The following is a 15,442-nucleotide window of genomic DNA, read 5'->3' on the forward strand; positions in this document are numbered from 1 at the left end:
GGCGAAAATTGACCGAAGCCAAAAAACCTTGTCAAAACCGGTGAAAATCAAGTTTTCTTCGATTATGGAGGTTTGTTGCACTACGAATTCCTTACGACTGTCAACAAGGAATACTATTTGAGTGTTATGTGGAAGCCTATTCTGGAAATTGACTGCAACAACTGTTTCGAGGATTGGAAAAAACGTTAATACAAGTGTATTGGGGCCAAAAGGATCACTTTCAGGTGGACGACATAAATTTGAAGAATAAATTAAGAATTTCAAAATTATGAACAAAATCTTAATACTATATTTTTTTTTTTTGAATGAGAACCTATGAAATTTTGCAGACGACCTGTTAATCCCCAAGAAGATGCTCATTTGTAGGAAACGCTGAAATCGAACGAATATAGCCATGAGCTGTCACACAAACTGAACCCTTGACAATTCCATACGGAGACGCGAAAGCCTTTATAATGGGGGCTTGGACTCAAAGCGATTTCATTTATCTTCAGCTAATGGTTAAGAAAACACTAAATTCTCATAAAACATCGAACATACTCGTATTAACCTAAATAAACTGTTTAAGGTCAACTGGAAAGTGAAAGAATTGTTCGGCTTAAAACCATTGTCGGCACAGGGACAGACAATTATCATAGAAAGACTATCTCGAAATTTATTTCAGATAACTCACATACTGACCGATATATGCAGTACAAAATGGGACGTGAAAAATTTTATATACATACATACATATGTATATGGTATATGGTATGTATGTATATGGGATCTAGCGGTGCCGGGTTTTACCTATTTTCAACGCAAGGGCATTTTTATATCAGGAAATTTATTTATTTTCAGAGCAAAGTTAGCGATAAGGACAGAGCTTCACATTTTCCATGTTTGGTGACTTAAAGTCTATGGCCCAAATTCGATCAGTTTTGGTCGTGAGGTTACATTAAGAAGCTCCGGGTTAGAAAACAAAATTAATTAATAGTCAGTTTCGAAGATATAAATTTAACATTTGAAACTTCGGGACGATTTGTAGGAAGATAAATAATCTTTGGGAAACAGATGCGAAAAATAAAGTGGAAGCGTAAACATTTTGAAGCCCAATTGAAACGATAGGGAAGTTTTATCAATTTGATCGGCCTATTGTGAGCTTTGGTGGCTTGGAGCTAACGTATACCGAAATTTTAATGAACGTGAGTCCACAGCAGGTCTGTTCGATAGCTTCAGAGTATTAGCTGTATAAATCAACCTCACCCAAAATAGTTTTATGGGCTTTTGTTTTTTAAGTTTCGTCTTTACCAGCCTCTTTCAAACGTCCATTACATTCCACGTATTCGGTTCTCACATAGAATGTACGGAATTCAGAATTTTCTAATGGTTGGTTCGCCTTATTCAGAGCTCGAATAGTAATCATTGTGGCTTTTTTACCTCGAAAAATTTATCAAACCTTAAGGATTAAAGTAAAAGGCGCAAACACATGATAAATTTGCCTCAAATGGTGTGGTTATAAATAATACATGCCCGACTGTAAGCAAGATAAAATAAAGACTTCTTTATAAACGCGTCAAGACTTTTTGCGACTTTTCCTACTGCCATTATTGCGGCAGAAAAGTACAAAAAAGTTGTCAGAAGATGGATCAATGATTGAATTCTGCGACAAATGGCACAGGATGTCAACTCACGAAACTTATACGCCCCGTGGCATCAAATGCTAAATGCTGCAAGCAAATCTCTACAAACCAATCTGTAACAACGAGTTTATCGTACATTCATTAGCTTTTATTATTATTTCGTTTTAAATTGAAAGACGGCATGCGACATTCCACCATTCAGGCAGCGGAAATTCAAGCGAAATTGACATTCCCGTGCTCACCACCAATCCGCAGCCTTTAGCTAATACCATATACACATACTATATACTATATAAACAAGCAGATATGCAAACATATACATATATACATAAATGTACATATATATGTGTGTAAAATATGCAAATATGCTGGTTTTATGTAGAGTGTAGGCGTTTAAAATGCACATTTGCAAAGCATTCTGAAGAGCCACCATCCAACTGAAATTTGTACTTCGCTTCTTTCTCTGTGTCGGCTTTGTTTTGCATATGTTTCCATGTGTCGTTAATAATTAAATTGTTGCGCCAACAACAATATCTATATTTTATCTTGCTTACAGTCAGAAATTCATGTACGTAACGGGTGTCTTTTTAGACTAGTGGTTTTCAATTACTTTTTGCGGAGTCTGTCTTTTTGACAGCTGCCATTTCAAATGGGCGAGACTTAAACCGGAACATGGTTTAAAAATTAACCAGATTTATTATCAAAATAATGGTTGAATTCGCGTCTCATATTCGGTCGACACAAACGCCCAGCAGAGTCGATAGTTTAAGCTGACATGGATCGGTTTCGCACCACGTTTACTCTGGTGGATAATTCGTATCCTCAGAGACAACGTATAGCACGCAGCAGAGACGAGAGTATATATGACAGAAAACACGAATGAGTTCACCCGTCACCGCGCGTATAAATTCGAGCAGTGCCTATCCACTTTATGGAAGATTTTGTGGAAGGATCTAGATTTGCTGGCTTACAAAATTCAACTTGTGCAAGAATTGAAGTCGAATAGCCAACATGCCCGTCGCACGTTCTGTGTATGAGTCCAAAACTAGATGGCTACCGATACCGATTCTCATAAGAAAATTTTGTTTTCTTCGCTAAAACATCACTTTGGTTTGAATGGGTATGTTAATAAACAAAATTCTGTATTTCGAGCGACTATAATTCACACACCCTCTTGGAGACCAAATACATCCTCACTATCTTGTGCGCTCTATTGGCGGAGGAAATCATTGGTCCTTTTTTTCTATAATGAAGAAATGAACCCCGCCATGATGTTAAAGTCAATGGAAAACGCAATAAAAGTTTTTAATGAATTTTTCGTGCCTGAATTGGAAAATGTTGGATGTGGCCGACATCCGATTCGAAAAAGACGGCGCTATCGAAAAAATAAATCAATGGAAGGAAACTTGTGGTAAGCTCGTTATCTCGCGTGGTGAGCCTATGGCGTGGCCTGCAAGGTCGAGCAATTTGACACCGCTGTACTATTTTTTGTGGAGTTATTTGAAGTCGCTTGTCTACGCAGAAAAGTCCGAGATGTTTGACATATTGGAAGACAAAATTCGGGGCGTTATTGCTGACATAAAGTAGCCTAAAAAGCCTATCGGATGGAATTTATATTGACCCAGCCACGGTGGTCAATTGTCCAAAACCAAACAAAGCTAAAATCTTGGCCATACAATTAAGTCATATGCATTTTATTTCTTCTCACATATCTAAAAAAACACACCCTTTATGTGTAAACACACACTTAGGGGCATAAGTATTTATTTTATAACCTAATTGACAGAAGGTGCGAGGTCAGAATTTTTTACATTTTACATATACAGGGAGTTGTATGTATAAACGTATGCAAATGGATACCGAAGTCTGATAAAATTTTAACTCACAACTTCTAAAAGCTCTGTGACTTAGTTTAATAACAATTTTTTCTTTATGCGCGTAGACACCGCTTACGCGGTTATTGGCACAAGGACATAACAGCCGCGGATGAGAATTGCTAAATGAGACGGCGAATCATCCCTCCCCAGGGTTGTGTGCTGGCAGTCGAAAACAGAAGAAAACAGTCAATTCAACCGCTTGTAATTCACGGTACTTGTCACGCTTTATACAATAACCTGGATCATTCAATAATACGGTGATAAACCTTAGAGTCCTCAAAACTTACAATGAGGGATTATCTATATAGAAAACGACGTACTCCTGCGGAAAAGAGAGATTGCTGTCGCTAGCGCATCAATTGCGGAAGACCCAAATCAGTCTCTCACACGTCGTTCTCAAGCGTTGGGTGTATTTTGCGAAAATATATTGGTCGAACTTCTTCCAAGATAATCAAGACCGACAGGTTACAGTGAATGGAAATCGCTACAGCTCAATGATAACCGAATATTTTTGGGCCGAACTGGCTGATATGGACTTGGACAATATGTGGTTCCAACAGGATGGCGCCATAAGCCACACAGCGTATGCCACCGTCGATTTATTAAAAACCAAATTTGGTGAACGTGTTATCTCACGAAATTACATAGTCAATTGGACGCCTCGGTCATGCGATTTGACATCGTTAGACGATTTGCTGTGAGCCAACGTCAAGTATATGGTCTATGCCAACAAGTCAGCGACGATTGATGAACTTCGTACGCATACAGAACGTGAAATTGCAGCAGTATCGACCAATTTATGTTTGAAAACCGTCGAGGTCTTGCCTTCTGCAAGCCTGCCCGTGATGGCCATGCAAAAGAAATCGAGTTCCATACATAATGGCATCGAATGTACTTTTACAGGAATAAAGAAATTCATTGATATCCCAAACCGTTTTTGATTTGTTTAAAACTTTTATAGCGCTCTTATTGAAAAACCCGTTAGATCTATCCTTATTTGTGGGATCTCATCCGTAGCAAAGTTTCACAATTTATAGAAACATAACTATGGCAATTGGGTTCAATCTTTAAGTGATATATATGAGATTTTTTTCAATTCCTGTCTACTAGTTGTTGGGACAAAAGAAAATTGAATTGTTGTTGTCTTTTAATTAAAAATAGTTGTAGAGCAGAATGCAGTCATTACCGTCCGCAGTCAATTAAAGTCATCGTTATGAGCGTACATATGTATGTATGTATGTATGTGTCGCAGGTGGGCCGTCGGGTGTGTGTATGGAACTACTTGGCGGGATGTTTTTATTGTTATTCTTGACACAATGTATGTATGTACATATCTATGTATAAATACATTGTAAAACTTTACAGCCAATAATCTTTTTATGTGTATGCTGTAACACGTACAATATTGCAACATTTTTCCTTTCCGCAATTCTGCTTTAATTATTGTTACACATATACAGTTATTTGTACAGTTATATGCGCAGCTAAATATCATCCTATTTGAAATATATACATACGTAAATCAAAACAAATTAATTAAGGTGGCAAAGCAAGCACACTGAGGTATAAAGAAAAACAATATATACTCGCAATACGAGTATACTTGGACATACTCGTCTAGTATGTACATATGTATAAGTAAGCAAACAAACTATATTCGCTTATTAAGAATAAAACTAGTAATGTAGTTTATTTATATTTACAAAGGCAATTGCTTATACTATGTACATATGTATATTACTTTATAAGTGATCAACCAAATATGGACTATTTCAGGTTGAGCGATATTTCATCTACACCAGTATTTAGAGCACGTATACGCCCTGCAGACCAGTTTGTGAGACAAGATACTTCCTGTACAAATCTAACTTAACATAGGCTCCGTGAAGACATTTAGTTCATTATTGCTTGTATTCAATTCAAGTATGTATAACGGCAGATCGAAGCACAGGTACTTTTTTCAATAGTCTTTCGTCGGCAGATCACGGGTGAGTCGTGTCAAGCTGTCACGTTAATTTGCCGCATGTGGGACAAAGAGCAACCTGAAGAGATTCCAGAACTGCCATTTCATCCAGAAAAAACAGCGGTTTGTTTTGGTTTGTGGGCCGGTGGAAGCACCATACTTGTCCAAACTGTGACATTCTGATACTTTGCTTCTTCGACTGCATTCCTGAAAATTTAGATCACTGCGTCGCGAAATCTATTCCTAATAGCTTTTTCACTTCTCACATACGAGGGACATTTGGATGGGACGAAGCAACTATGTATATACGCTTTAACAGGAATGGGTTGTAACTCAGAGAGAGGCTTGATGAAAGAGTTTTCTTTTAAGGGCTCCAGCGCTGGATCTATGGATTTCGCGTGAGCTTGGAAAGCGCTTGTTAACAACTAACTCCTGTGCGACATCAAGACCCGAACGAATCGTAATCGTATGAGTTCTTACATTGCCCAATAGGCTTGTAAAAGGTAAGGCTGAAAGGTGACGTGGAAATATACAATAGGTACTCTTGTCTAGCTTTTGTAAGTCTGAGGTTGAAACATCTCAACAGTCACATCTTTGACGAACCTGGTGAAATTGAAGGAGTTGAGATCAGCCAACTCAAAAAATTTGTGAGGCTCAAAGCGCATCGATGTTTTATGAGAGTCTTTCCGATAAATACTAACGAATATTTAGATAGCACAATGAACCGGCTTTTTCAGCTGTAAAAGTGGGATCCGTTTTTGGTTCGATCTTCTAACATTACCTAATTTGGCCTAGTATCTACAATGGTTGGTGAGAGTTAATCATTGTCAACCATAGTTGAGAGTAAAAATCATTGTGGTTGAAGAGCTCAAATTGCACCGCTCTAATGATACTAGTACTTAACCTTTCATTGGAGGCGTTTTTTACGTGGCGAGTCTCAAACCCAGCCCACAACCCTTTGGAGGTGATGTTTCGCCTTCTTACTTTAGCTCGCCTTCAAACGGATGTTCTTTGGATACACAGAGGATACTTGGTCTAGGACCGGAAGTCAAAAGCTGCTTGAGCTATATGTGAAAGAATCGTTTCTGGCTAGTCCCAAGTGAATGGCGATCAGAAAACTTTCCGCACTTGCGTGAACTTCTACAAATGACTGCCTCCGTTGGAAAGATTTGGTGGAGAAGGACCTGGCTTCGCTTAGAATCTGCAATTGGCGCCACCTTGCAAAAAGAAGAAACGACTTTCGCGCTGTTATTAATTCGGATATAACCGCGCAAGCGGTTTCTACGCCAGTAAAGAAGAAGAAGAAGTCAGTCGCAACGTCCATACCATGTATACAACATAACACCACTCCACCCATCCAAGGAATCATCCATTCCTGAGCTCACATCAAGACATAACCACAGAAGCCCCCATAAATACCGTCTTAAGTGTAGGTCATATCATTCTAACAGTAATTATTTTATAGTTAAACGCAGCTCTTTCGTGGTGAAATTCCGTGCATAAAAAGTGGTTGTCGGCAACAAGCAGTTAGAAGTTCATTAAGTAAATAAATTAATATTTATATACCGTTAAAAGGTTCACGGTCGATATTAATGGCTCACGAACCGATGAGATGAGTGCTCGTTAAACTGGCTATTAAATGCTTCAGAAATAATTTATCAGCTTTCATTGCCTTCACCAAATGTAAACGAATGCCCCGATATCACGTCAATTGCCGACCACGGAGTCGTAAAACTATCAGTAGATGTGTAAACACATAAACATGCGAGCAAGTAGCGTGCGAACTGACGCCACACTTAGTTTTTATTAAACCGGGTGATTGCTTGCGATGACTTTGGTTGCAATTTCAATCCGCAGCATTTGAGGGAAAGGTGTGAGAATATGCTATAGATATGTTATAGATATGTTTTGTGTGGTCATATGTATATAGTTATACATAGTATTTGGGGGTTATCATTGATATGAAGCTCTGATGGAAGCCAAAAAACGAAAAGAGAAATATAATATTTAAAGGATTAATTGGGAAGCGATGGACTTTTTACCAAAAGTGGTATTTTGGCTCTATTTAACGTAATTAGGCGACTAATATTTTCTGAGGATCGTTGTCTGATATACGGCACTCGAAAAAACCACACTAGCTTAGCAGCTGAGGAGTGTTCAAAGAGCGGCACGCATCGGCATTTGGGGTGCACTAAGTGCATCACCAACAATGACACTCAGACACATTCTACACGTTGCATCTGCAGACATAGCTGGTAGGTGTTTACCGACGAATGGGGATATTAGACTTAGGGAAGTTGTGTAGATGATGGGCCCCGGATAAGAACACACTGAAATTCTCCACTACTTCGATTGCATTTCTTACAATCTAAATCACGGCATCTGGTTTCACACATGCGACGGATTTTTGAGCGGGGCGAAACCGTTGGATATGAGATGTAATGAGATTTTTCACGGATGGGTTGATAGTTAAGATGGAGGTAAGAAATGGAGTCTTTTGTCGGGAACTTTCCATCAACTCTAGTTTCAGGCTACTAGACTATTGTAGCGTCTTACTAGCTGGGGAGCCTGCTATCAAGGTAACAATAACTGTACTGATCCGAAGTGCAGCTTCCTTCAGAGAGCCGCACATTCACTATGATAGCCGAGCCGGTATACTGGTTGAGCTCGTTCACTGTGGGCTCAAAACTAGTCAAGCTGTGCATGACTTTATTATCAATAGCTTCAAGCTTCTTCGCTAGTCAACAACCAGAACTTATGCGATTGCGAGATATTTCAAACCCAGAGTAAACCGTTAAACTACTTGCTTTAATTGAGCCAATCTCGCTGCTATTGTAGGCATTCTGACTAGACACTGCCCAATAATTTCATATGTGGTGCGACTAGATATTTTCTTGGACGCTCTTTCACAAAGCTATACAAGAAGAGCTCCAAAGAAAACAGGACTTAAAAAAAAAAAAGCTGAACAAATGGTTTTTTCGGCAAAATCTATTTATTTTATTCAAAATAGTCTCCTTCTGCTTCAATACAGCTTTTTGCACGTTTCAAAAGCATGTCGAACTAGTGTTTTAGCTCGTTGGCCGGTATGGCCGCCAGTATGCCGGTGTAAGCCTTTTGAAAAGGAAGAGGTCGCATGGTGCCATATCAGGTGAATACGGGGAGTGGTTAGTGATTAAAATGAGATTTTTGGTCAAATAATCGTCCTTCGAATGTTGGATGCTGAGCATTTTTTGGTCGTCAGTCAATTTGTGCAGAACAAACCGTGCACACGCCTTTCGTGTGAGACCCACGATTTCGTAAGCTCAAATGTTCGGTCAAATTGCGATAATTCGATGTTTTGGAGATGTTCAATTCCATTCCCATGAATTTCAATGATGATTGATCGTCATTTATGTCCTTTGTCCACTTTGACAACGTTGAAACCGCCATAAACTTGTTTCATCAATTGAAATGTTTCGATAAAAGTTTTACCAATTTTAAAACAAAATTTAATGTTGGCTCTTTGTTCGAAGCTCATTTTCGCACCGATAACACAAACATACTGACACTTAAAACGCAATAACTTCACTTCCAATCAATGAAATGTCATGAAATTCTCACTGAACAATCGATAAGGATAGCAGATTCTAACGCACCCAGGAGGTGCTAGATTCAAAAAGCCCTGTTTACTTTGGAACGCACCTTGTATAGAAGAAACTGAGGTGACATCATCTTGACAATATCTCCTCTATTATCCGTCTTCTGCCAAACTTAGATTGAAATATCTCGGTAGAAATACCCTTCGTGAACCTAATGAAGTGGCTAAAATTGATAATAGCTTTGGCAACAATACTTGATAAATGTGTTTCGTGCTAGACTGAGGAGCCTGGTAATGGGTATGGCTGCGCAGATGTTAGCACCCGTTGTGAATAAATATTTGTCCCTAAATTTTGATTCACAAATTACATAAGCAGTAATTAGTCGCGTAAATTTTTGTTCACAATAACTAAACGGTACTGTAATACACTAACAACTAAATCCACATGGGTTCAAAATTACTGGCCCGCATTCATATGTAGATATGAAGGTATTTTATAAGTTTACTTCTTATTCCGAACCGAGTTGCGGTCAACTGCGCCACACTATTTTATTTCTACGTTTCTGCAATTGACATTATTGCCGCAACTTGACGTCGCCACACCACATTTCATTCACACATTTCACTAAGTGAAACCCACGATTTCGACCACACATTTGTGGTTAAAATTTTACGTGCAAACACAAGAAAACCAACTCCGAAGCTTCTGCATGGTGGTATATCACTTTCTGTTCCGTATTTTACAATAACAAAAGTTGCGTTATTTATAAGATCATCGAAGGTTTGCTCGGATGTTTTGCCAAAATGATACTAAATGCAAAAAAATGGAAATCAAATCCTGAAACAAGACGCCGAAAAGAAGCTCTTTCACGGACACAGTTGAGAAAAGTTGTGGCTTTGGCCCGAGAAAAGCCATTTTATACCTCAAAAAAATTAAAGATGAGTTAAATCTTAGAGTCACTGCTTTCTCAATAAGAAAAAGGTTAATAACAGCTAAACTTTATGGCAGATGCCCAAGAAAGGTGTCATTACTTAAGCCCCGGCATGTGCAGGCTAGAGTTCAATTTGCCGAAGAGCAACATATTGTGGTCTGACGAAACAAAAATTGTTTTATTTGGTTCCCGAGGACGCCGATAGAATGTACGGAGGCCAATAAACGCTTCATTTGATCCTAAATATCTTTCACGGAGGGTAAAACATGGGGGTACCAAAATCAATGTATGGGTGTGCTTCTCTTACTATGGTACAGGTCCGTTATTTTGGATTAAAGAAAACATGGATGCCAAATTGTATGTTGAAATAATGGAATCGACTTTGCTAGCACACGCTGAGTGGAAAATGCCGTTGAAATGAGTCTATCAACGTAGGATACCATCTAGACGAGAATGGAGAAGAAGTTCAATAGTAGAGGAAGATACCATCTCAGTCTATACCGACGGGTCCAAAATGGACTGTGGAGTAGGCACGGAGGTATTCTCCGCTGATCTAGGCATATCTCTCTCTATACGTCTACCGAACTCGGCTAGCATCTTCCAAGCAGAAGTATCTGCGAAGTTCTATTAAAGCAACTATATTTACGGATAGCCAGGCGGCCCTCCTGGCATTGTCTTCACCCATGACAAATTCCAGTATAGTACACAACTGCAAGAGAGCACTAACCTCAATAAAAGACAAGCTCCAACTAAACTTGATCTGGGTTCCCGGCCACAGGAACATTTTCGGTAACGAAAAAGCAGACGAGTTGGCAAAGGCAGGAGCTTTCCTCAATGAATCCGAGGCGGAGCTAATACCAAGCCCGCTAGGATCGATAAAAGGAGAGATCAATAGACAATTCCAACAAATTGCAAACAACAGGTGGAAAAACATTAAAAAACGCGTCATAACTAAACAATTATGGCCAACATATGACAATAAAAGAACCAATGACTTATTAAATAGGTCAAGAAAAAGTATTTACAGAATAACAGCTACTACAACAGGGCACTGGCGATTTGGGGAACATGCGTACAAAATGGTTATGCCCTACAACGACATCTGCCGCAGCTGCGGAGTAGCAGGAAACAAGGAAACAATCTTCCACTTTCCCTGTGAATGTCCAGCTCTAGCACAGATCCGACACAAAACACTCGGAATCCACTAAGCACCAAACCTTGAATGGATTTCCACCAAAAACATATCGGACATACATAAGTAGTTTCATCGAAACCTCAAAATGGTTTGAGAGAGAAAGTGAAACGTAATAACAGATACAAAAGGTTCTACGAATAGTGTATCAAAATGGCACATCAAGTGCTAATTGAGCCCGATAGGGCTGCACTCCTACCTACCTACCTACCTATCAACGAGATAACGACCCCAAGAATACCAGTAGGTTGGCAAAAAATTGGACCTTAATCCAATTCAGATTCTTTAAATACACTATTTTTTGCTTCACTTAAATTTCTGGTTATGCCGCTGCTATTATTTCCAACACACTTGTATATGTATGTATGTATGCATGTGGGTGGAAGCAAATATTGCCCAAATGAAACATTTAAGTAACTAAAAACAATTCTGATTTTGAGTGTACAGCATTTTAAACACGAGCAAATCATACACATTTGTTGCCGTAAATACGCCCGCGAGTAAATCTGCTCGCCCTTAAGCGTGCTCTGTTTTATGAATCTTTAAAATTTGGCAAGTGCTAAGCAAATAAAATGTATACATATGTGGTTTACTCGAAGCAGAAGGAAATGCTGTGAGGAAAACAAAAAATAAAACATAAAATAAGTCCACACATGGCATGTTTTCCTCGTACGCCACAAAGGCTTATTCTTATTTATATAAACTTATGCTTTGCATGTGAAACAAGAAAGATATGGTGTGGTAGAAGAATCGAGTATAGTACGCCAAACTTTACACCCACGCCACAATAAAGGTGTAATAAAGGCCTTTTAATTCATGAGCAGCGTAAAGTGGAAATCAACAGAAACGTGAATGTGAGACACACCTGACTGAATTTCAACAGACCACACAAATATTAACAATAAAATGCATTTATGCCGCTATTAGTGCATTCCATAAACGCTTGTTGTTGTTTTATACGCTTCAAGTGCCATAAATTTGCGTTTGTGTTCCTAGTAATCATTTAGGAACGAGAGAAATAATTAGTTTTCATAAATAAAAGCAATCCAGTTTGGAACTAATTTGTGTTCAAATGCTACAATATATAAAAAAAATACATAAAATAAATTTAATTTCTTAAGGTTCCTTCCACGAATTGGATCAAGACGTTTGCCCATAAAAATAGTAGCGAAACAACAACAAATTTCGAAGTCAATAATATTTAACTTATACTTGGTCAGATGGACTCTGTTCCCCAAATCGGCGAAATGTGTGCATTCGCACATCGTCGATAAGCATCTGCAGTCATCACTTGTGCTGAGAGTTGTCCGTGAAGAGTTTATATTAATTTTTATTATTAACTCAACAACAATTTTTCTTCACTAACATGTCGTACTTTATGCCTGAAAAAGGTGTTTTTACGTTGAGTTCTTCGTCATTACTTTGAGGGGCTATACCAGTGTGGTACTTTCAAAGAATCGATTTTTTGTGTTTTTTTGATAGTTTATATTTCCAAAAATATCCTGTGAAATCGGCAAGGTCTTATCTTGAATAATTTCTGAAAGGCAGTATTGTAAAGAGCGACCGCTGGCAGGTATAAATGGAAATCAAACTTTAAACGCTTTTTTCTCGTAACGACATTTTTCAAAATTGCTGTCATCGTAACTCAACGACAAACTGACCGATCGACTTCAAATTCAAGTATTCTTGAATATATTTACTATACAATGACCTACGACCTTTTTGATTGGTTGAAATTTGTCAATTTGGCATTAAAAAAACGACAATTTTTTAATCTAAAAAACGGCATTTATTTCAGAACTACGCCATTTTGTTAATTTTTGATATTTTTCTAAAATCGTAGGGTATTGTGTAGGAAATACCTTCAACTTCAATAACCTTTTTTAATTTTTTTGTTTCAGCTACTCAACTACTGGAATCATGTCAGCAGTTGGGTAACTTTTTTTAGTTGGCACCTCCGAAGATGGCCATAACTTCGTTATTTTTCAATACTATGATAAAAAGATGGAAAAATGTTGCTGAAAATATATCTTATTTTGTCCAAAGAACTTCGAAACATTCGATTGAGTGCTTTCTTTTAAAAATTTTACGAAAATCGGTTAATTTTTCATGGGTTACACTGGCATAGCCCCTTAACATGAAGAAAAACTCCGGAAAATCATTGCATTTTGGTGGAAGTTTATATTGAACATGCTCTAGTTAAAAAAAAACGTGCTAAAAATAGTTTATACGATTTAAACGTGTTGATTTTTGTGTGGAACTGGGATTTTCTCCAAGAAAATTTATTCTAAACACAAGAAGAGCTCGCGGAATTTTTAAAGGTATCTCAAGCAGCCATTTGAGAACGTTTAAAATCAGCCAAATATATTCAAAGGCAAGGAAATTCGTTGTCATGTGAATTGAAGTCAAGATACGTTGAAGTACTGCTGATTTTGCATGTCAGAAATGCTGTTTGCACGCTAGAAAGGCGTGCTGTATTGTAAGCTTCTACAACCGAGCGGAACTACACCTAAAGAACGCTACCGAGAACTCACAAAATTAAAGCGAAATTTACCGAAAAACGTTGGCATAAGTGTATTAAATCTGGTGGGGATTACTTTGAAGACGACAAAATAATATTGATAAATAACACTGTGGAATTTGGGGGGGTGAGAAATTCCAAGTCAGGGTGATGGTACTAGGTCAGTATGGTGAAACCCTCAAAGAGTTTGGCGTTCGTACGTGTCAGTTTTTTTTATGACCTTTTAAATTTTTTCCTTATCTTGATGTTTTTTCGCTTAGTAAAACAAACAAAAACAAAAAAAAACAAAAAAAAAAAGTCTAGGCAATATTTATTAAAATAAATACAAATAAATAAATAAAATAAAAATAAAAAATTATAAAAATGTTTAGTTTATTTTTTTAGTAAGTTATGACCAGAAGTCTGGAGTTATAGGGGAAAATTTTTATAAAAAAGGCGATAAATGACACTTTTTTGAATAAAAACAAATAAAACCAAATAGAAATTGTAATTCTTAATTTTTCTAAATTTGTTTCATCAAAATCGGACAAGTGGTTCGCGAGTTATGTTTATTTGTTTTTGCCAAAATGTTACAACTAAGCGAAAAAACATCAAGATAAGGAAAAAATTTAAAAGGTCATAAAAAAAAAAACTGACACATACGAACGCCAAACCCTTTTAGGGTTTTACTATACTGACCTGGTACCATCACCCTGACTTGGAACTTCTCACCCCCCAGATTAGCTTTTGTACTGTGTAATTAAATATTTTGCGTTTTATTTATATATTCCTGGTAATTTTTTGTCACAATGTATATTGTATCGTTTTGTATTCTTTTACGATAATTCTTATCATGTATTATTCTTTAAAAGCAACTTCAAATCCACCGAAAAGTAATGATATTTTATGACCTCGAAGGTAAAAAGTGAAACCACAAGCTCCATAAATTTACGAAATTTTGACTGTAGACATGATTGATACTGTTCGGTTAGTAACCAGTTTAAATAATGTGCACCAGTTTTCACCTTACTTTTTTATCACTTTTGAGGCCAATAAACACATAACACAATATATCAATTGTTTTGGTTTAATGTGAATTCTAATTCTAGTATTCATTCATAATGGCGACGAACGAAAACGTGATATGGGGGGTTACAGTTTAAATTTTGTAACGAAATTGTATTTAAGGCTATGATAGTGTTTTCCTTCTTCTCATGAAACACAACACGTTTGTATGATTGGTCATGTTAGTGAAAAATATATGGTAATTTCGAACAATTTGTACTATTCTCAATTTAAATAATTGGGAAAAAACATTTAAATCGATGCAACTTGTAAAGTATATCAATATATCTAGAAGAATTTTCACTTCACGAACCGACAAACCAAATTAAATTAATTAAGGTTGTTACAGAGGAAATGTGCCTCCGTTACCTTGGACAATACCCTATCCAAAATTTCGTAAAGAAACCTGGTCAAAGTAAAAAGTAGCAGCTTTATGCTATACTGGTCCATTATCAGCGAATCCAACAATTGAGCAGACAGACAGACAAATTGACATGGCTCAATCGACTTAGCTCATCAAACTTATTATATACCATATATAACGGGTTTTAAGAGCGCTAAAAAAGTTTTGGGATATCAATGAAATTCTTTATTCCTGTGAAAGTACATTCGATGCAAATATGTAAGGACCTCGATTTATTTTGCATGATCACCACGGGCACGCTTGCAGAAGTCCAGACGCTGAACCCAATTTTCTACGGGTTTCAAGCATAA

General features: G+C 37.4%; 1 protein-coding gene across 5 annotated transcripts in view; it reads right to left on the reverse strand.

Annotated features, from left to right (window-relative positions):
* The window catches only part of LOC120778834 (cAMP-dependent protein kinase type I regulatory subunit), a 54,657-nt gene that overhangs the window by 4,588 nt on the left and 34,627 nt on the right, over positions 1-15,442 (reverse strand). The window lies entirely within an intron of this gene.

This window comes from Bactrocera tryoni, chromosome 5 (genome assembly GCF_016617805.1).
Source record: "Bactrocera tryoni isolate S06 chromosome 5, CSIRO_BtryS06_freeze2, whole genome shotgun sequence".
NCBI lineage: Eukaryota > Metazoa > Arthropoda > Insecta > Diptera > Tephritidae > Bactrocera > Bactrocera tryoni.